Source organism: Idiotropiscis lumnitzeri, chromosome 16, assembly GCF_059441095.1.
Source record: "Idiotropiscis lumnitzeri isolate Australia: NSW breed Sydney's pygmy pipehorse chromosome 16, RoL_Ilum_1.0, whole genome shotgun sequence".
Lineage (NCBI taxonomy): Eukaryota > Metazoa > Chordata > Actinopteri > Syngnathiformes > Syngnathidae > Idiotropiscis > Idiotropiscis lumnitzeri.
The window spans coordinates 4,192,773-4,216,254 of record NC_142406.1 but is presented as its reverse complement, the minus strand read 5'-3'; the positions used below and the strand labels follow the sequence as shown (position 1 = coordinate 4,216,254).

The following is a 23,482-nucleotide window of genomic DNA, read 5'->3' as shown; positions in this document are numbered from 1 at the left end:
AAGCACGACATTTATTGCATTTATGATCGTTAGCCCTTTCTTTTCCTACTTCGCCATGACACATCTCCCGTGACCCAACACTTGGACTGGTATGTATTATTCTAAGTGCAAAAAAAATAAAAAATCCAAGCATTTTCCTGTAATTAAACGTGCACATTAATCACACACATGCACACAAATGTGTCGCTTAAGCTCCCTTTTTGTCTTCATTCTCTTCGCTGACTTAATTGACACCCCCGCTCTACTCCCACCCCGACTAATAAAAAATAAGCAGTGCTAGTGAGTCTGGATTCGACTCAACAATCAACCCACTTTTGGAAGAAAAGGCTCCTCAGAGACGGGCTGGTGGTGGTTGGGGACATCCCATCTAATGCAATTTCTTCTATGTTCCAGCGATAAATGAATAAACTCCTCACGGCACGAGGCGTAATTAATTTAGAACGGCGAAAATGAAATCAAGACGGGATCGTAGGGCGACACAGAGGAGGTGCACGGATACTTTTAAGATGACGGAGGAGAAAGACGGGGTGTTACGTTGTTTGTACACAAGCATCTGCTGATGTAGGGGTCACGGAGCTCGTGAGAAGGTGACGTCTAATTATTGCCCGTGGAGAATACGGCAGATGAAGGGCTGCTTGTGATTGGCCAAGTCAATAAAGGCAATAATTGCGAACACGGCAATGGAGCGAGAGAACAAAATGTTTCATACTATTTACTTCTACATTAGAATTATATCAATGTTTAACTGGTATTTTTTTCCACACTTTAAAAAGTGATACAGAATTTCCTTGTTCTTAAACCAAAGCATTGTCTAAAATAAAATTATTGCTTCGAAACTATCTTCAAGTGAGGTTAGATTTATTTAGTCAGGTATCTAGAGGCAATTACAATCAATTAGCAACAAGACGAGGTCCCTAATCCGGCGAATATCGGTTAACTGTCTAATGCAGGGGTGGGCAAACTTTATGATTGGCGAGCCACAATGGGTTCTAAAATTTGACAGAGGGGGCGGACCAGGAGCAGATGGATGGAGAGTTTTGGTAACCTCATTTCATCGGAGAAAAAAAACTAAAAATTAATATATATATTAATATATTATTATAATAATATAATATAATTTAATTTTAAATGAAAGTGAACAAAAGCATTACAACAATGTATACGTCTTTGAAAAACCAGAGTATTTAGAAAATAAAACATTAACAATGTTCATTCATTTAATTTTTTTCAATTTCGGAGGGCCGGATTAAAACGTTTAACGGGTCGCATGTGGCCCCCGGACCGTAGGTTGCCCACGCCTGGTCTAACTTGCTAAACAGAGTCGCTCAGGATTTACACCGGGTAGCGAGGCCTCACTTGCCTCCCCAGCCTGCACATCCCTGCCATTTACAGTTATTTACTCAGTCTTTCCTGACTTTTCATCCAAAAGTGAAAGCAGCATGATTCCAACCTGCAGACGCATATGTAAATTGTCCAACTTCTGAAAACTGTCACGTTGACCATGCATTGTAAATCCATCCTAATCCTGCAGCAAGACAATCCAGAGCAAGACTTAAATTTCAAAAGCACCTCACAGGTAAAGTCAGGTTTCCCTTCCACTCTGCCGACGAGTGGAATTGCGGCGCATCTACAATATCTGATTTTACGACCTTTATGGGAGCACATGGGAGCTCAGCCCCCATTGGCTCCCACATAACTCAAAGCCTGATAAAGACATCCTGTTCACTATTTCACAAGGCCGTCTCCTGCTTGACAAAACACTTATCTTTATGTGTTTTACTTTGTGCAATAAAAGACAGGTACACTGCACTGACTGAGATTTAAAGATCGCGTTTGACCTTGGCGACTGGCACCGCCGCGAAGATAAGCATTCAAGAGACTCGCACCGCTCGTGGGGGGAGAAAGCGTCGAGCATGTTACCGCAGTTTGCCTCGGTCATTAAAAGGCTTTTTATATGTGGCCCAAACACCCACTGACTCATGTCTATGAATACAGTTCAGAGAATACATTATGGAAGATTTTTGCCTCATTTGTCTCAATTGTTGGCCGCATTAAACCCAAATCCCCTTCTCGTGTCGAACGTGCTAATCCTATGACATCAGTAGTGGTGGTTGTCAAGTTGTGGTTCCAGCTATTATTGGTGATTTGATTCCTCACAGCCACATTTTTTATTCCCCGAGTCGTGCCCAGCTGGCAGCCGCGGAGCTGGAACTAAGCTCATTTTCGCCTGCTAATTACAACGCTTCCTTAATAAACGCAATGAGCTTCACGGCCAATGTTTTACTGTGTTGCCTTTCATACAAGGGTGCAGACGTCACGCGGCAAGTTTGATGATTTTCCGTTTGATTTAGCAGAGGTGATTGATGGCGCGCCCCCCACCCCCTGTTCTGAACAAGGAGAAAATGAAAAATCACGTTTGTGTTGTTGGACCACGGGCGAAAGAGGGACAAGCTCATCAGACAAAAACCCGGGCACGGGCGCCTACAATCGCGTCTCCCTCTTTTTTGGCGCGGCGCACCTCCATGTTACACCCTCCTTAATGGATGGAGTGAAAGGAAGGTCTCATTTGCCAACGTGTCTGCTCTGGACTGATTGCGGCGAAGGTGATGAATGGCTGATGGAGGCTCGGTTGGGGTGCAGAGGAAACAATTAGTGCCATGTTGATCTCGCCTCTTCTCCTCTGCCCTCCATCCATCGCTTATCACCCCCCCCCTGCTCCTCTTCCTGTGTTCTGCAAGTCAATCATTCTCTATCTGTGTTGCCATCTCATCAGCTAAAGCATCTCGCTCGTCGTTTCTCTCCTCATCCCTCTCGCCCCTCTACAAATCCCCACCATAGCGCCATTAGTATTAATATGCAACAAGAGGCAAAAGCGGGAATGAATACAGATGGAAATAGGGAATAGACGCATGGCGACTGGCAAGAGGACAATGAAGCGTCTCATTTTTTTGGAACGCATCAATGCGAGCCGATTGGCGATTTTGTTTTTTGTTTTTTTTTTGGGCCTCATCATCTCTGTTGTGTTATTTACTTTGCAATGTCACCCTCAAAGACCACCTCGCGCCTACGGCAATTAAAGTCAGCCACCGCAGTGATTGCTTAGCAGACAAAATCTGACCCGCCTTTCACCTCTCAGGAACAAAAAGATATTATTCTGTCTTATTTCTGGAGGGAATTGCAGTTAGCCTAAGATGACGCCAGGCACTACGTGGTGCTGATAAATAGGACGTACCATTCGTTTAGAAATATGAAACTACCATAGAGTGTAACCGCAATGGTCAAACGACCTTGGGCTTGTCACTTCACATTTTTACGACAAATGGCCTTTAAAAAAAAAAAAAAAACTCAACAAGCAGTGAGAGAACATAGCAAAATATCAATTTCAACTTGAAAAATAAATAAATAAAATAGTATATAAATAAATTTATATACATTATAAATAAAATCAATTAACCGTGGCTGCTCACAGTGTTCGTAGTTAACTTGCGATTAATCGCGCATTTTTTTTCCTCTCTTCTACGTTTACAATCAATCGATATTTTTTTTTTTTTTTTTAACCCTGGTATCAACATATGAGTGGACAAACAGGCTTAGGTTATTTTATGCAAATATATGAATGCGACATTTCATATATCTATTTAAGTAACGTAATAACCAGATTACACCAGAGTAAAGACAGCCCGTGAAATTCTTTCCTCATAAAGTGTAAAAGTCGGAATATCATCTCTTGAAATTTTTGCCGCACGATCTGAGGCTAACAAAAATTTTTGCTCTTCAACCCTTGTAGAAAACAAGTATAGACATTTAAAACACTTGCATGAAAAAAAAATGCCTTTCAAACGGAGTGAATTGGGTATTCATTCATGAAAGAGCTACCAGAGTGTGTGCAGAAAAGCTCTTCAGGCTTTTGCAAGCCATTATGAGGAGCTCTCCTGGAAATGAAGAGGGGGAAAGGGTCTTCAATGGGCTTTTTTTTTTTTTTTTTTTTAAAGATAATGCATGCAATGTTGTTATGTGTTTCAGCCATGTTAGCAGCACTCTCTTGAAATCCAAACACTGTTTGCAAAAAAGCTAATTCTCTCTAGTCGCAGTGGAGGCCCCCTTCCCTCTTTGACCAGACAGCTGAACAGGTCAGTTAAGATAAAAAAATATATATATATTGTGGCCGGAACACATACATCTTCATTAATCCCACTTGGTTCACACAGCTTCTAAAAGTGTCAGCAGCACACATGCAACTGCGTTCAAACGCGTGCACACGTGTGCCGCACCTACCCGCTGTGGGTCCTGGAACGCGGCTGACAATGACAGAGAAGCAGGACAGCGGGTAATGGAGTTTGTAGCAGCCGAGAGTGCATCACGGCGACAGATGCTAGTCCCCCGGGACGCTGTGAGGGACGAAGCACTCATTCACCGGCGTTGTCGCATCGTGGGAGGACATGGAGTAAGCCTACGGACACACACGGGTGGAGACAGTGATATGTTACGCGTTCGCAGATGGTCATGGGAGGGAGGGAAGTGGCTTGTCGAACCATGAACTGGAGGAAGAGATGGACAAAGCTAGAGGTGGAAAGAACTTTTTTTTTTTTTCTATCAGGGTCAATTTTAGTTCGATGGTCGATCACGCCTGCTAAATTTGCGGAGAAATATAATTCAACAATAACACACGAGAAGGTGTGCGTTTTCAGTTTTTCAAATAAAAATGCAGAAGACTTGGTTTTTATTAGATACAAAATATGGGCTATGTGGCACAGGGTCGTAGGTCGTACGCCACTGCGTTTAGGCTAATTGGGAGAATTAGCATTTAGCGCCACTTTAAATATTTTTCAGTTTGATATTTGTTTTATTGTCATGATAACCAAACAAAACTAACATATTTTCTCCTCATTTACCTGTTTGACAATCACTTTCTCATGCACTCTACTACCACCTGCAGGATGGGAGTAAAACATTAATGTAAATTGCGAGTGTAAAAAATAAATAAATGGCATTAGGTTTCAGTATTTTTTTTTAAATTCAGGTCATTTGCTTAGGCGACTAGTCCACTTTTGAGCATTATGACATTTTTTTTAAATAAAACGGAACTTTACTGAAAAGGCTTAACCGCAATTACAAATAACAACCAGGAGTTCCTTCCTCTCTATTTCTCTGCCGTGCTCTCTGGGCCAGTCCACTTTCCTTGCCGTGACTACCGTGATTGAAGCACATTCAGAACAACTTGAAAGCCCGCAGATTACATGTCCCAAAATATGATAAGCACCAACCTCTACTTCTCAAACACTGTACACAAATAATCCCGTCGACTCATTATCACAAACACTATGACGAGAATACACTCAAAGAGCTCTTTGTCGCTGTCTACCTGTCGCACTTTTCTGCAAAAAAAAAAAGGGGACTCTCAGCATACGACACAAGTACACATAAGGGCCCCAAAATTAGCCTGCAGGTGTTTGCAGCCCTTATAAACACCGTGCTGCTCTGAAGTCATGCTCAGGAATTACCCTAAAAGGGGAGTTTTTCAGACTTCATGATATCAATTACACAAGCTGCATTTTGACATTGGACACGGATTTTAACATTTGTCGGAATGATCATTTAAATTCAACCAATTAACCTATTTTGCATTAAGATTCTCACACCGGTCAAAGGTCAAATATTTTGCCATATATCTGACCTTGCACTTTAAGCTCTCATCCAATGAAATGGCACTTAACGTGTGCATTTTAAACTGATAGACAGCCTCACTTTTGCCAAACTCAGTCATCATTTCTTGTTGGGGACAAAGTTGTCCACCTTTTTTTTTTTAAACTTATTTTAACCCTGGTTCAAGTGGACCATGGATTTCACAAATCTCATCGAACCATGCATAAAAGTTTTTCATGACCTCTTCACATTATGTAAAGTGGCCCTCTCCATAGCAGCGAGTACAACTTCCTGTCAATGCAGCTTTTCCACACTTAAACTGGCCAAGACCCAACTTTCTCAACCATGGACGGAAACGCCGCAACAGGGTCGGCGGACTTTGGCCCATATCATTGACAACTTTAAGACTGCGACGACAATCTACCGCAAGGCGTGCTGAACTACACTGACAGGACAACATTAAATAGAACATGCCAAGCAAATATTTGAGGCTGTTGACTTTTTAATGTCAATTCTTGACCCAGAGATATCTTTATGCCCTTATCCAGCTTTTTGCTAGTGTGTGTGTTGCCGGGCGGGGGGGTGAGGGATGGCATCTCCACGTTCCTTCTTGCCTGGGGCCCCCAGGGCTTTGCAAAACACCCCTGACAATGGATGATGACAGACTAAGCAATCGCGGAGTTGTATCTTTAGGGTGCAAGAAAGTCCCAGAATACAGATGTTGGTAGTTGGATACCCGCTTTCACAGATTCTCATTATACGTAGAAAAACTGCAGTTTGTTTGATTTGGTTGTCAAAGGCTATAAGCGTAAAAACGTGATGCTCATGCTATCCAAAGCATCCACTGACTGGAGCTTTTTCCAGTGCAGCACTTAAAATTGACTTTAGCCTGCTAGAGGAGTTTTGTGTTTTTACTGGCGGTTGGGAGCTAACATCTCAAGAAACTTGCAATGAATAGCGTAACTTGTACGCCACATCGTAGCAGTGTGAAGGTTTCTCACATTGGCACTGAGCTGTCGTCAAGGACAGAAAAACCTTTGGAGAGTTTTGAAACGCGACTCTGTTGTCAATTGGCGAAGCGTTGCAAAAATATGCTTGAATGGTGACTGGATTAAATTAAAAATAATAAACCCACAATTACTGTAAGGCATAACAAGTCATTATCATATATAATATCTACAACCTGTACACAACGGGGCGGTGGGGGAAATCCTACTCACAGCAACATTTAAACGCATCATGCCTGAAGCAAAACGTTAGCATCAAATATTGGAGACAAAAAGAGTTTGAATGAGCAATTAGCTCTTTTATGACATGACTATAGAACTCCACACGCCATTTGTTTACAGCAGGTCTTGCTAATGAGTATTGAGGTGGTTAATTGCAGAGCATAACTAGGAGGCTTTATTTGAACCGTCCTTTAATTGCAACAAAAAAATGCACTTGTATTGTTCGTTCACGTTTGGTCTGGCTGTCAATGAAGCCAACGGCAGTTTGTTCTGGTTTGATCACACTTTGTGCGTCTGTCAAGTGTTTTGGCCGAGCGACGTAGAAATGTATAATTTGAAAAGAACTTTTCTCTCTTTCCTCTAGTATGCAGCATAAAGCAAGTTATCTCTACGTTTGTGGCTTTCGCACAACATGCTGCTCTTGCCGTGTCCCGCCTCATTACCATAAAGTTACATCGAGTCCTCCCAATTTGAGGATGCACTACCTTCTGTGTGCTCTATACAGTTGCTTGCTCAGTTAAAAAAAAAAAAAAAAAAATGACTTCCAGTCATTTGCATGCTCTCACCGTTCTCCCGTGTGAAAGCACGGGAAGAGGTTCCGCGGTAAAATGGGAGTGCAGTTGTTGTAACTCCATCCATAGTACGAAAGCGAGAACATGCCGAGGTAGCTGCCTGAGGTTTTGAATACAAATACAAGCCACGATTTTATCATGTATAAGACTACATTCCTCTTTGCAATGCAGTCATGAATGCTGACTCTTTCAGTTACTCTTGACCGTTTGGAAAAGGGATGAGAAATAAAGCCAGTTCTACCTCTTGTTTTTCTTTTTTTTACCAATTTGAGTTTACTAAATAATTAGAATTAACACCAAAATAAAAAAAATACTTTATTTACAGAAATCAGTCAAAACATTTTTTTTCTGTTCAGATATAATTATCATCACTTCAGACCTTAAACAATAAAGAATGTGCATTTTTTAATTAAAAATTTATTAATTACATATTACACGTATTGTCTATTAAATACAATGTGGACCAATGAAAAACAAAAAGATGACCACAAAAGGGCCCCGATCCCTACTTTGGACACCACTGTTTTAGCCCATGTAAATGTATGAAAGCAGCGAAATTATGCAGCCAATTTATTCCTTATCCCAGCCAATTTATTTGGCTCTGACCGATATATTAAACCGTATGGGACGTAAATAGATTAACGCGACACAACTACAAAACACCGTACATGCAGAAGCACATTTTTGCAGCTCACATTCGCGCAGTAGAACGTCCTCATGCAAGCAGTTAAACATATCCATCAAAGACAGGAGGTGTCGTATTTGTCTCCCTTTGTGCCATTCCGGTCGGCTACAAAATCCTTTATTGGCATGACATTGAAGTTCATTTTTGTGACCATGTAGGAACCTTATAGCAAACTCAAAATAGCCTGCACACACACACACACACGCACCCCTACACACACACACACACAAACAGGCAGGAAGGAAGTGAAGCCCACCGTAATGTAATTTTGTCTCGATTAAAATGGTGGGAATTGGATCTGAGGTAAAAGGCCATGTCAAGAGAGAACAAATGGGAGCAGCGGCGAATGGCGGAAGATGAACGAGTGTCCGGGAGATTGAGAGTCGGGGAGGAGGGAGACAGAAATGATAGTAGGGTGAAGGGGAAGGGGAGGAGGTGGAAGTGCGGGGGGAGGAGGTGGAAGTGCGGTGATATGGGTCTATATTAATCCGTTATGGAGAAGGCGCCTTGCCTCTCGACGCGTGATGACCTCCTTGTGGGGAGGGGAGGTCATTAACTTCCCACATGGTCATTTACCACCATTATGTGTTGCTCCTCTGTGGTGGACTACAAATTTACCCGAGTGTTTGTTTCCTCTATTTCTGCTCGACGATTTTATGTTTGTATTTATACAACGCGACAATAAAGGTACAAGTGGAACTTGACTGTATGGATGAGGCTCTAAGTGTGCATAAACGACTATTTTCTGTTTGTGTAAAAGCTGCAGGAGAGTGAGAGCATAAATTGAGAGTGAAGTGTCACTCGCTGAATGTGGAAGGTAACTTTGTACTCGCGTCGAAAGAGCCGCTGAATTTTAATGATAGTTTTTATTTTGTTTTGAGTTTTTTTATTTTTTTTATTTATTTAATTTTAACTAGTTTTCAGTACGGATTTGTTAGTTTTAATTAGTTTTAGTTTTTTCAAAAACTCTTGGGTTTTAGGATTATTTTTATTTTATTTTTTTTTAAGTGTTTAACCTGTGTTCAAGATTGAAAAAAAAATCTATGTTAATTACTGTTCAGTGAAAATGTAACAAAAATATTTTGATAATACAGAGTACAGTTGACAGATTTGACAGACATTTGCGGGCACTTTTTTTATTCGCTGCTGCGTGGTGAAAAAGTACGTCAACGCACAATACTGCTGACCTGAATTGTCTACAAAGGACAAAAGTAGACCAGCAGACTTGCGGGCATACTCGCGCATGCACTGACCAAATGGGGTTCTGTCTCACCCGTGACCTAAAGGCGACAAGCGGCAAAGAAAAACCGAAGGATATGTGCTTATGCTAAACAGGACTCACGCAAATGAAACCTCAGGATCACACAAGCCGTTCACGGTCCAGGGGACCAAATCAAAAAAAATTCTCATGCCTTTCATGTTTTATGACCTCCCTCGGATTTCAATCACCGTCCCCCTCCCTCGACGGAGCGTTCACATGTGCAGTTTTGACCAGACGGCCATTGATCAAATGGCATTGTGTACCTCCCAACAACAAGATCAACAACGGTATTGGCTTGTGGGCTTCATTGTATTCCACACAAGCCACTTTAACAGAGTGTCTCTCCACGCAGACAGAACACGACAAGACTGATTAGACTGTCTTGCGTCTGCGCTGTTTACATACCGCGTAGTGACCCAGAGTCTATATGACATATTCTTGTCAGGATAAACACATGCCATACATGAGTCACTGACACACAGCCAATACTGTAGATTTACCAGCGAGGGGAAAATGAACCCTTTCCTGGCACCGAGATCCACCAGACGTGACAGAGTGTATTACTCAGATACGTCAGATTTACAGAAGATTATCAGGGATGATATCATCACCTGGAGCATATTCCTTTTTAGAATACAGACGCTCAGTATGAGTCGGCTGACAGTGGGTTTAAAAAAAAAAGAACAAGGAAGGGGCCTCAGTACACAACATCAATCAGGTTTCTTTTCAGCAACAATGTTCTTCAAACTTGCATATGTAGATGCTTTATTCATGACAAGTCAGCTTTCAAGACTATTGAGTTCGTCTTGGAACTTGGTCTTAAGTCGATTTTCCAACAGAAAATGTTTAAAAACTATCAACGCAAAAAAAAAAAAAAATGCTTTAAAATTAGTAAAGCTACAGTATGTGGAACTCAATCCGTTCATTAGTAGCAGCAATTAAATTCCAAAATTACTTCTCATATTTGTTCAAAGAAAGTTGGCCGAAAGATGCCTCGAGAGAAAGACGCTTGTTATTCGATGAAGGCCATACGCACTGTAATGAGCAGATCCCAATGGGGTGACTCCGGGCAGAGAAAGTCATCTGTGATGGTGAATAATCTGTGATCTCTTTCAAAAGGTCAATACATAATATCAGACGGGCCAGATTGTCTGCGGTCATTTCAGCCTGAATGTTTCAGTGGCATACAAGGAGCAGAATCGGAGCAATGACAATTTTAGGACTTGGGACAGACAGCCAAATGTGTCATAAAACCAATTAGAAATCTACTCAAGTCTCTGTAAAATGATAGTCATGCAAGGTAGAATTTACAGTAAATAAGAAAAACGGAGAGCGTGAATACAGCTGGACCACAAAGCAGATGATGAAATTGCAGGAACGGCAGCGGCCCTCAGCGTTGCTCATGGAGCGTACACACCAAACCAAAGTACCCAATCTCACTTGGCTAGGGAGGGGGAAATGAGAGGGACGGCTTGGAAAATTGAAGGAGTCTGAAAAGAAAGTGACACCTAAAGAGAGGCTATATGTTTATGAAAAGCAAAAATGAAGGCAGGCAAGGACAAGTCGGGGAAATGGAGTGAATGGCTCTCGGATTTTCTCTTTGCTTCCCTTTGATGAAATCCGTGCTATTAATGTATCGATCTGGGACGGGGACCACTGAAAACATTTAGGGAGTCATTCAAAGTTTAGCCTGACTCACACTCGTCACCGTCATAGACGATGACATCTTAAAGTTTGCATTCAATCCCAAGAGCGTTTTACTCCGTCTTTTTGTTGCTGTTGTTGATATCGGCTCATCTAAGATTTGACATTAAGAATCCTGTTTTGGGCTCATATTTAAAATTGTATTTTATTTTTACAATTCTGCGCATCAATATGCTCCATGCACAAGTATTCAAAGTGCATTTAATTTTGAAACACAAGAAGAGTTTATTGTAAATTAAATATGATGTGAATCACGTCACAATTCTCATTTTTCATGAAATCCGACCAGGGTGAATATCAAATCGTGTTCCTTCTACGATCTGAGTCGTGAGTTCCTCATTTTAGAAGCGATTCGTCCCATGATTTCAGACGTATTTGATATTATATGTCAGAACTGTAGCACTCAATCGATCTTTTCCGACGTTCCGGGATTCATTCCTAATTTATGACTCAATGCCAGACAATATTTGATTTCAAAGAATATTCACCTCAAAAAAAGGCCCGATCTGTATATATTCCATGGAGCTCAATATTTCAAAAGGATCCGATTCCTAAGTAACTTTAGCTGGAGTCACAAATAATGTCCTACCTATTTTTTGACGAACCTACTTCCCTCAGTATTCCCCACTTAAAAATATTAAAATGCACATTAAATATTAACGCAAGGCCAATTTCTGGGACTTTTGTATTGTATTAGACCTGCTAGAGTACGACACCAACATCTGATCTGCCCAGGCAACGTTATAACACGATTTCAGAATTATAATATCTAACAAAACAAATTGGACCTACAGTATCTGTTTTAAGTGCAAATAAAAATAAACAAGACTGATTCTAGCTTTCTGACACCGGGGGAATGATTATAATGTTAGCCACCCTGTCTGAAATCAGATAAAAAATGTTCAAATAAAAAATGTCTTCACTAGGCGGATGACACGGTCGCAGGTTAGTGGAAAGTCATCGAGAACTTTTCAAGGGGCATTACAAGACCATTCCAGAGACAATGGACAGCATGACAAGGAGTCATTATTGTGTGTTTTGATGATATCACGGTGAACAATGAAGGATCACCCCCCCAGAGGCCTCTGTGGTGAGATAATGGGAGAAACTACAGGACTTGTGCTGATAACGTCCCCCGAGGTTGTTGAAGACGAGTCTGTTTTTGGAGACATTTTCACACACCGTCTCTCTCGCGCTCACACACACAAACAGAATGCATCTGGGGATGTGAGCTTCATCGATTCCTTAAAACACCCAGCAAACTAAAAAAGATAACTTGTTTGTGTCGGGAAGAAGCCCCGGAGCGGAGTATGATAAAGTATATTCATCCAAACACTCAAACAACCATAATAAATAAGCATAAACGGAGCGACTACTGCCGTGTTGCAGTTAGCATTTTGGATAACGCGCATAATAAAAAATAAATAAATTTATTAAAATGATTAAATGGATTTATGTCCTTAATGTTCCTTTTGCTATAGTTGTTACCTACTGTATGGAAAAAAAAAAAAAAACACATTACAAGATGCTAATTGTCTTGGCCACTTTATGCTAATAGCAAACGCGCAAGCTAGCGAAATGAGTAACGATAGCACGTACAAGCTAGCTCGTTTCACTATTTTATTTATTTATTTTTTTAAAAAGTGCACTTAAACGGTTTCTTACTCTGACAATGAGAAATGGCATCTTAAAAAACACTTGTAAAAGTGTTTAAAACAAGCCCCCTTTACGGCGCTAACGGTATAAAACATTCAAATAACGTTAACACCATCTTTCTTTCTCTTCCGTGTTTCATGCCAGTAGTTAATAAAAGCGGACACTGCTGTGGGGTATGATGATATTTATGTAGCACACAGAGATCATTTATTAGAAGAAAAATGACTTTTTACTGGCCGTGTATGATAACCTGATTTATCCTCTCCTTTTCGAGCCGTAAAAATCACCCGGATTCGCACTTGCTTTTCTCTCCTACTTACAAAATCTATAAATTTCACCTCGCTAACACTTGCAGGCTCCATCTTCGCTCCTGCTCAGGGCTGATTAACTCAGAGGACAAATTGCAGCCTTGTATCTATTTGCGCCATCCAGGTGCTCGAGCCTATCGAGCAACCCCCGGACTTAAAAAAGGTCCACAAAATACGCTACTGACAAGCCACTTGGATTTTGATCCGTTTGCGGCAACGAAGCGAGCAACACCTTCCGAGACTTCTTTTTCCCTCCCGTTCGCACCTGCTATCTGCTCTGTAGTCAAGCCGCATTATTCTAACCGACTGCTCTCGCTGTCCTTCTAAAATAAATATGATTGCACGCAGGGGGTAGATTTAATTTGTGCCACACCGAGTCCCAAGTCAAATTAAACGGAGTATTTACTGGCAGTACATGCAAAGCAGGCAACGGAACAAAACTTTGGGTGTCAAATGAATGAAAAGTGAAAAGGCACTTGCACGCTCTGCTGGGGATTTGAAGGAGAACCATCATGCAATAATATTTTATTCCACTAGCATATATGAAGAGCCCTCCAAGCTATTGCTTTCATATCTGCTGTAATTTGGGCTTTTGTCCTCATTTTTTTCCCCCGCTCATCCACTGGGAATTGAAAAAAAAAAACCTGATGTAGTTGTTGTTAGTGACAATAAATGAAACAATTTCTCCGATATGATTCAGCTTTTGTCATTTTAAGTTAAGAATCGGCATAGCGATGCATCTCATCCCCGTGTTGCCCGATTGATTACAATATTCCGTCATTGTCTTGAAGGCCATTCATATGAAAAGGAGATGCTTTCTCGTTATTCAAAAGGACCGGATTGAAATTGAAAATGCATCGTTAGGGATGCTCAAGATGCAGCCCAGTCAATTCTTTCATCCATTCCAATCCACAAATAAAATGTCGCTAGTCCTTTGACCCCCCCCCCCCAAAAAAAAAAAATACACGATTAAAACTAAAGAAGGCAATTCTATTTTTGTCTCAAAGATACAATTTGAACATGTTCCAATTGAAACTGTCCCGCGCTCCGCTCACCCGAATCAGCAGCAGTGGTCGACTAGATAAAATATGAATACAATGTATCCCCGTGGGATGCATTAAACGATGTTTCAAAACGCTCTATTAACCTTGCAAGCAAGCCGAGGCATCTTGCCAAGCAGCCTAAAGCTGCTATGATAGTCTTTTGGCCAAAAATAACCGCGCCAATCGGTGTCCTTGGAATAGCTGAGAGGACCGCTCTTGTTGACAAATGACAGCCCCGAAAACTCAGACCTACTTCTTGGGCGGCCACGGCGGAAAATAAATAAAATTAAATGAAAATAAATAGCTGATCGACCGCATGGTGGCCGCATCAATTGTCTCCCAAAGCCTCCGCTGGAGCGTCGAAACCTGTCCTTCCTCTGTCAATCACAAGTCTGGAAGCCGTCAACATCACTGTCATTGATTGGCACTCGGCCAGCTTGCCGCACGCTCATCAAGTTGGGTCCAACATTCCGTGCCTTTCCGGACTTTTCGTGAGACCGGCAACCAGTTAAAAGTGACAACAGTCATTATTCACCAAGATGGTCCAAACAATGTACAGAAAATTGGTCAGGTGACATTTATCGATTTTGAATTGACAGTGACGGGAGCTAATCCGCACGTGAAAACCCCCGAACAGAACAAATTGGTATTTTAAATGTCCTGAAATAAACATTTGAGCACACCATGAGGTGTGTGGGCCGGCCCACCTGTATTGTCTTAGAAGTGATGTGGGGTTGCCATGGCAACAACACAGATTGTATTGTTCCTCCAATCCAGCGTAGCATGCAAATGATTTCACGCTTTTTATTTTCGAAGGATTTAAAACAGATCTCACTGATTCGGAAGTTAAACCGATCATAAATAAAGTTTCAAGTTCATCAAAATTCAACAATCTGAAGGAAACGCGACAAGCCAGCGAGACAAAGCCGTGAGTTGATATTGACAATATGGTTCTGTTTTATTTGGCTTTTTGGATGTGACCATCTTGGAATTTTAACAAATAGAAATAAATTAAATGATATTTTCTCCAGATAAACTTCAGTTTGTATTTACATCTAGAAAACATTTTCAACATTTTACATTACAATGTTACTTAAACACTCCCTGTTCTAAACTCATAATAAACAAATTGGACCAACAGAACCGAAGCATCCAATGACCATTATTTCCTCTCAAATTCAACCAGATTGCGACCCCTTTAATACTTGACCATGAAACGGACTCTCTTGCGTGCACTTCCGATTTTTATATACTTCCACATGTTCTCCAGAGCGGCTCCGGTGTTTTTCAAGTAGCCTTGCATATTATTCCCCCATCAAAAACATGACATTTACTCAGGCACATCTCTCACTCTCATCCTCTCTCACTTGCCCGCGGTCACCCAAACACGTGACCCGTCAGCTCACCTGCAGAGACTATAAAGAAGTCATACATCTGAATATGATAGTATATGCAAATGGAAGACATCTCGGGTGCCGTCATCATATGGGCTGAAATTAAAAAGAAAATTGCTCATCTGTACCACACTGGAATGGAAGGCAAATTAGTGTAACCTAACATTAACACAACACGCACATCCCAAAAGGCTCCGCCGCTGCTCTTTCATTACTTATTAATTCTTTCAGACAACCTCCCTAACTGCCGAGCTATTTCAGGGGGCACGATGATCTTCAAATCATGTGCCAGTGAGCCATTCTCTTCCTGGCCTCATCACTCCCCCGCCCCGCTCGCCCTTTCTTTCCTGAGTGCGGGCGGGGGTCGGCTGACAGCAGCCGCGGACGGACAGGGTGGAGGGTGTTTGCGTGCAAGAGGGGAACGAGACAAATAGAAGAGACCACAGTGCGCCACAGATGGCGGATCAGGCAGTCACACAGCGCCCTCTATAGGTCACTAACAAAACTGCGGTGATGCAAAGGGTCAAGGAGGTTAGAAAAGCAGCAAAACATTTATGTTAAACAGCAGAGTAAATAATTGTAAGCATTTTTTTTCATTGGTCTACTTGAATCAAGTGTTAGATATCCACTTTGTTGTGTGCGGTACTTATTTTGGCAGCAATATTTCCTCTCTGAGTCTTATGTTGCTTCACTGCACTGCACTGCGGTGTGTGCATGCGTGCGTGTGCTGTCACACACGTCACCCACACGCTTTGCCTTTAGTTCCCGCCAGGGCTCCCTGCAGGTACCGCTACACTCTTCTTTCATTTCTCTCAGCATCGTGATTCCTACCCCTCTCACGCATGCGTGCCCTTGCCTGCTAACTGTTAAGCTGCTCCCCCAACCAACTGAATCTTCTACAATGAGAAGCTCCGCGTGGTGCAGCGGGAATGAACAAATAAAATAAATTGCGAGAGCCGCGCTCACTTTGGTTTGTTGGGAATTTGTCCATCTGTTGTGGGATTTGGCGAGTACTGGGGAAACAAAAATATGAATATGCACACGCATTAAAGGCATCTTAAGAATGCCGTGGGAAAAATAAATCGACACGACAAACAAATCAATTATCACAATAGCGTTTTTTTTTTTAAAGAAAAAACACAATTTAAGTCGTATAAGACAAACTTGTGATTTCCTTAATAATTTTCCTTATTGTTGTTCACGTAAAGCCATGTCCCAATACTTTTGGTTCCGCAGTAATCCTGTTCGTTTCAAACAAATGTTAAACGTCTAAAGTCTTGTTTATTTTATTTTTTTTAAGTTTTACCTACAAAATTTTGGGCAATACCAATTTGGTGTAATTTACAGCTATGACATTTCAGAAAAAAATCCATAATTTTGCTGATATTTTTATTTGTATTATTTTATTTATTATTTTATTATTTTATTATGAAAACCTGATATTCTAAAGCAAGGGTCTTCAATCCTGTTCCTCGAGGGCCGGTGTCCTGCCTGTTTCCCATCTCTCCCTGCTCCGACACACTTGAATCAAATAATCGGGATCGTTTACCAGCTTCTGCAGACCTTGCTGATTAACGGATCAATCGAATCCGGTGTATTGCAGAAGGGTGAGAAGGAAAACAGGCAGGACAACAACCCTCGAGGAACAGGATTAAAGACCCCTTTTCTAGAGAAAAAAAACAAGGGCAGATTTGAATTCACAAAATATCAAGAAAAGTTCTCCCATTAAAAAAATGCTTTTGACCCGTGTCATCGTACCCAAAGATGCACATTATAAAATACATAAAATTGGTTAAAAAAAAAAAAAAAAGGACTGCAGAGGATTTGACTTAATCTAAAATACTTTTATACCTTTTTATTCTAATTCTTTCAAATTTACCATCCAAGGAAATACCATGCTGCCATCAAGTGATGGACAGTGGAATTGCACTGAAAAGGAGTACTGTATAGTGTATTTTGATGAATTATGTCATGTTGATCTATTGGTTTTCTCAACATCTGAACAACTCGAAGCAGTTTACTGACAGTTAAGCAGGAGGATATACTGCGTAATACCAAGTCTATACAGTACAGGTGAAATGTGCAAGGAAAGCGATTGTGCAGCCCCATGCAAAAGCTCCCAAGTGTCTTAAACCCCTGCGGGTCCAATAGCAAAGCTCAAGCCTTGCGTCCGCCAGCTTTTTTGGCAGCTTGTTATGTTCGGTCCACTGTGTAGAAAAGGGCCGAGGTGACTATCACGCTCTGCCTCAGTCGTGAAGTGGCAATTGCACTCCACAGTAAGGAAGAAAAAGCGATTCGCTATCTCGCTGATTGCGTGAGTCCAGGCCAAGCTAAGGCGCCAAGGCCAGCATACATGTTGATGAGCTGCTCGTCATTTTTTTTAAAAGGTATGAGTCAAGACTCTGACTTGACGCAGGAAGGTCCGCATTTACACCTGTCTCTTCATTCTGACTCGTTTTTCATGCCTCCACATAGTTTAAGGGCGGATAAAATATGCCAGCAACTCGAGCAAATCATTTTCTGATTAATAAAAATGATTTTTTTTTTTTCCCCCGACATAAAACCATATTTTTGTTCAGTAATTCATTTCCAGGAAAGTCATGTTAAAAGGTTTAAAGCGTAGCTAAATTAAAATGGAACCGTTCAGGCTCTGGTGAATCGCAACGTATCACTCCAGATTATGTTGCACCCCAAATTGAAAAACATGCAATAGAAAAATTCCCGCCGCATGAAACGCATCAGTCTCAGTTGGAAAGGCATTCGTCTGGATTCGGTTACAAAGCAGCAACCTCGCAACGCACACTCATGAATATGAAACAAGGGCATCACGATAGAGGCTTAGTATTGCCAGATTGTCCTCTCGCTAAAAGTATTTCTTTAGATGACAACATATAGTCCAGTCGGAGTCGCCGTTTTGCTATAAAAGGGATTGATTAATTAGGAAAGAATTTAGTTCATTATAGAAAATTGTTTAGAACAACAAAGACAATATATTTTTTTCTATGTGCTATGAATAGAGAAAATTTGTACCGATTACCTCATTAGGAATAAATGAACTAATTAAATTTCATGGGTGAATAAGAAACATTAAGTTGGGACGTTGTGTGAGATATGAATCAAAACAGACTGCAATGATTTGCAAACTATGTTCAACAACAACAAGATAAATATTTTAGGCTTCGTAGTGTGTCGCACATTTTCAATGGGAAACGGGTCTGGACTGCGGGCAGACCATTTTTACGATGAAGCCACGCTGCTGTAACGCGTGCAGAATGTGATTTGCCAATTGGCCTTGCTGAAATAAGCAGTGAAAGACATTGCTCGGATGGCAGAATGTTTCGCCAAAACTTGTTTGTAGTTTTCAGCAATTAATGTTGTCCGCAGATGTCCAAAAACTTTGAAATGTGGACTCGTCAGACCACAGAACACTTTTCCACTTTGCGTCAGTGATGTCAATGAAAGAAAGCCGGCACAGCTTCTGGGCGTTGTTGATAAATGACTTTTGCTTTGCATAGTCGAGTTTTAAGTTGTGTTTAGCGAAGTGGCGCCAAACTCTTTTTGCTGACATCGGTTTTTGATGCTGTGCTGCCCTAGGGACGGAAGGTCGTAGGTATTCAAAATTGGATTTCGGCCTTGCCTCTTACATGCAGTGAATGTTTTGATAATTTTCTGGACCGTAGATGATGAAAGATTTTAAGTTAATGATCATTTCGAACATTGAATATCATGTCTTTGTAGTGTATTCTATTTTTGTTTCATGAATTGTTTTGATTGCTGTTCATTTCGGGCTTAGTTCGTCGCAGGATTTTGCAAAGAGCTATTCTTCATGAGTCTAAAACGCGGCCTGTTACTGACATTTGGATCATCACGTTGACCTAAATTGCCATCATCTTCCATCACCACTGGGATTTGGAATCCTGATTGGACAAATGAGTAAATTTCTCGTTTACAATGACTCAAAATTCTGGAAAAAAAAACAAAAAACGGCTACCCGTAAATTTGTCGAAAAATGCAACAACCGTTAAAATGAGATAGCACGAGCCGGCATCGTCTTCTTCCTTGTGGCTTATTCACGATCCAACGTGATTACCGGGAAATTGTTCATTTCAGCGATACATATTGCAGCCTGTGATTAGGCCTTGAAGACAGACGAGGGCAAAGCACACAGAACACGATATATGACATCCGTTTCATCCGCGTGGCTGCCTTCGGCTCTTATTTTTTTTTCCAAGAGGTTCTGTCGAATTACACCAATAGCCGCATGAGGGCAAGACTTTTGCGATGTAGCTTAGCGTGCTGCAAGGTGAGTACACAGCCACATCTAAAAGGATACTGCAGGGCAACAATAAAACAGCCACGGAGAGACAGAAGAGGGGAAGCTGAGGTGAGGAGAGGAAAAGGCTGGTAAATGAGAAACAACACCAAAGTGCTCCAAAGACAGGGACAAAAGAGTTTCCCCCCTGCAGCATCTTCCTAGGACATGACTCATACATCACTTTCAGTCCATCAATCACAGGACTCAAACCATCGATCCAAATGTCTTTATAGCTTTGGAAAACAGAGTAGATGCAGTGTTCCTCTCGTGTCATGTATCAGGCAAGCATACACACATTATTTTGCCACTGATGCCGCCATCTATCAACTCTGCATTTTCGACAAATACTACTAATAGAGACGCTGCAGTGTAGCGCAGCCTTTTTTTCTACTTTGGAACGATTCAAGAAAGTCTATAATTTTTTTTTTTTTTCTTTGAGAGGGGGGGGGGTTCATACAACAGGGGGTGCTTGCCACATATTCTGCAGAGCGGTCTTTATACATGGTCTGTTTTTGGCTCATTTTGCTAGCTTGCGGTTTCCAAAATGGGGTAATGCAATGGAGACAATTAGCATCTTGACGTGCCTCAATAAGAAGAGGAAATCTGGTAAATTTTCAAAATAAAATCTTATTCAGCCTCAAATAATAAATTACAGAGCCCTTTTAGTGGCATGGGGAAAATAAACATTTCTCATCCTAACTAGAACCTCTCCCGATTAAACCGGAAACTTTTTTTTATCCAAACCAAAAATTTTCTGGCTTGTCATGACAAGAAAAGGTTTTCTGGTTAAAAGAAAAAAAGTTTCTGAATTGGATGAAAAACATTTTTTTTCCCCTTCATGTCACTTTTGCGAGTCCATTAACAGAAGTACTCTTTTTTTTTTTCTCATCTGTGCGTCCTGGTCCAAAGTGGCCCACGAACCGGAGGTTGGAGACCACCGTTGTAGAAGATTCACTGATGAATCATCAAATCCCAGCAAAGACTAATTCCTGGAACGATTTCTACTAAACTGTTAACTAACGGATTTTCAATACTTCCTCTACCGTTAAATCACTAAACGACCGACAAACAGATACAAATTAATCCGTTTTTACAAACGCGTTTAAACCAACACGCTCATGAAGACAATGCGTCACACGTTCTTCACTGTCAGAAATAAATATTGTGTATCACACACAAAAAAGAAATCACACACCCACACACAGTGTCAAAGACGAAAAGTGTTTCCCCTCGGCGCCTGCTTGCTTTTGGATACCTTTAGTATGGTCGATACAGCTCATTTGTAAAGTTCCCTTCCTAAGAAAGGAAGGGAACTTTTTTTGAACCCTGAACTTTTGTTTCCCTCCGGACAGTAAGCAGAACATTCTCTGTGAAATTAAGGAACTCTTTGGTGCAATTCTCCCTGCAGCAATGCAGGGGAGAGGCATTGGAAGTTTTGCGCCTGCCTTCAACTCGGTGGAGGTAAATGTTTTGAAAACAAAACATAAAAGAATGTATTTTTGGACAGAGACATTTTCCAAAGCTTAACAATTAAACTGCAGTCATGAAAAAAAAAAAAAAAACACAACTCGCGGGAGGGAGCCACAGTTGTCACATGCTCGGCTTCTCTCAACCATGCAGTCCAAAAACAAACACTTCTGACAGTTGGCATTGAGCTTCAATGTTACTGCTGCAGCAAGCCAAATAAATATGCGTGTGTTTGCGAGAGATAGCGAAAAACACACTTCAGTCTATCAATGATTTTTTTTTTTTTGCCCCTGTGACTGATTCAGCTCAACAACGCAATCCCACACGCAACCCAGCCACAGCTCCACTGCACCCAGTCACGTGATTGGACGTTGGCAAATTGGCGAAAGGTCATGTCCCACGCGGCGAGAGGGATGAGAGGATGGAAACAGCTCGGTTTGACTACACTCAGGGAGGCGCTGAAAACGAAGCTTGTGAAGAAGATGCGATGACAACAACAAAGTTTGGAAATCTGCCTGCGTGCTGCCATTAATCTCTTTGACGCCCACTCTCCGGAAAAACATTGCAGCTCACTACAAAGTCAAAGAAAAACTGCTTTAGGATGTATGGTAACATCCTCTCCATCACGGGCTCAGGATAATTCTCCTCTTGACTACTAGATAAATTTGAAAGAAGAATGTAGAAGAATCTAGTAGTTAGTTTTGGTTGAAAATTATTTTTTATCATCCTCTAATCTTGCTTTTAAACGCTACAACAGGAGGTTCATTTTACAATGTACATCTTTGTAGGGCTGTGCAATTAATTTAATTATCTATTATTACAAATATAAAACATTAATAAAATATTTTTTGCATTAAAATATTTTTTAGAATTTTCTTGGGGTCAGAAAGGAACTTATTTATAATAATAATAATCAATAAAAGTAATTAAAACCAAACTGCTCAAAGTAAAAAAAAAAAGATTTGAAAAATAAATAATAATAATAATAAATAAAAGTAATTAAAACCAAGCTGCTCAAGGAAAATTTCATTTAAAAAACAATTTAAATAATAATAAGAAGAAAAAAACCAAATGAATAAAATTAAATAATTCTAATGTTTCAAAGAATTTTATTTTTGACATTTTTTTTTCAGCCAAAAAGTTTCAATAATCATGATTTCAATTATTACCAAAATAATCATGATTCATATTTTCTTCTTAATTAAGCATCCCTCCATCTTTGGGCAAGAACTTAATGTAAATTGGGAGCTAAATTTAGTTTGTACAAAAGCGTGGAATTGCCAAGGTAGAGTAAACAATTTTGTGTGCCCTATTTTTGGAAATTTCCGCACACAAAAAAAAAATTATTGGGACTGCGCCTTATAATCTTAAACCTTAGTCCTAAAAATGTGGTAAGCCAAATGCTAAATCCAGTCTTGACTTGCAGCCACTTTGCAGGTGGACAGAACGAAGCTCACTGACAATGAAAATTAAATGAGTAAACATTGTTTATAGAAATATGTACGAACGACAGACCACTCCACGTTGTCGAATCCACTTACATTCGCTCTCAAGAAATTCAAACTCTGCTTGGATTAAAACCGAAGAATTTAATTGGGAGCCGTCTTTCTGCAAATCTGCCTCCTTGTCTGTTATGACGCTCACAACACTGGTTGCGATTGTAAATATCCGGACAATTTTTCATCTGCACTGAATTTTACTGGCCCGGTGGTATGACGATAAAAGGACAGTAAAACTTAGTTTGTCAGTTGGTTTCCTCTCGAGGAGACACAAAAAAAAACAAACGACTGGTGATCATGACTTTATATCGCGGATATAAATCAGGAGAAAAAAAACTTGCTTGGTGCCCGTGTGGGGAAGAGCTGTGCAAGATTGAGCTTTTGGGGGTTGGGTGGCTGCTTCATATTCCATCACTGTTGTGAGAGGTGGATGACCTGCTACATCAGGGATAGACTTCTCTGAAATGTATTCCTTAACCCCATTCACTACTTTCCCCATCTCTTAATTAAATCCCCCCCTTTATTCACCTTTCCCCCCCCTCATTCTTCTCATTCCTCTTTGTGTCTTTCACTCCAGCTCTCAATCTCTCTGCCTGCTGCGACTCCGCGGCGGCCTCTGATTGATGACGAGACAAATCTCTCAAGGACAGGCACCTTGTTAAAGTCCAACCAACGTGTGCTGTCTTTGGGACCAAATGGAGACGGA

General features: G+C 40.9%; 1 long non-coding RNA gene across 1 annotated transcript in view; it reads right to left on the bottom strand.

Moving 5' to 3' along the window:
• Positions 1 to 3,583: 3,583 nt before the first annotated feature.
• LOC148320944 (uncharacterized) overlaps positions 3,584 to 23,482 on the bottom strand; it is a 42,021-nt gene continuing 22,122 nt past the window's right edge. The window contains exon 3 of the long non-coding RNA XR_015846993.1: positions 3,584 to 4,450. This is a non-coding gene — a long non-coding RNA (uncharacterized LOC148320944). The remainder of the gene's footprint in view (positions 4,451 to 23,482) is intronic.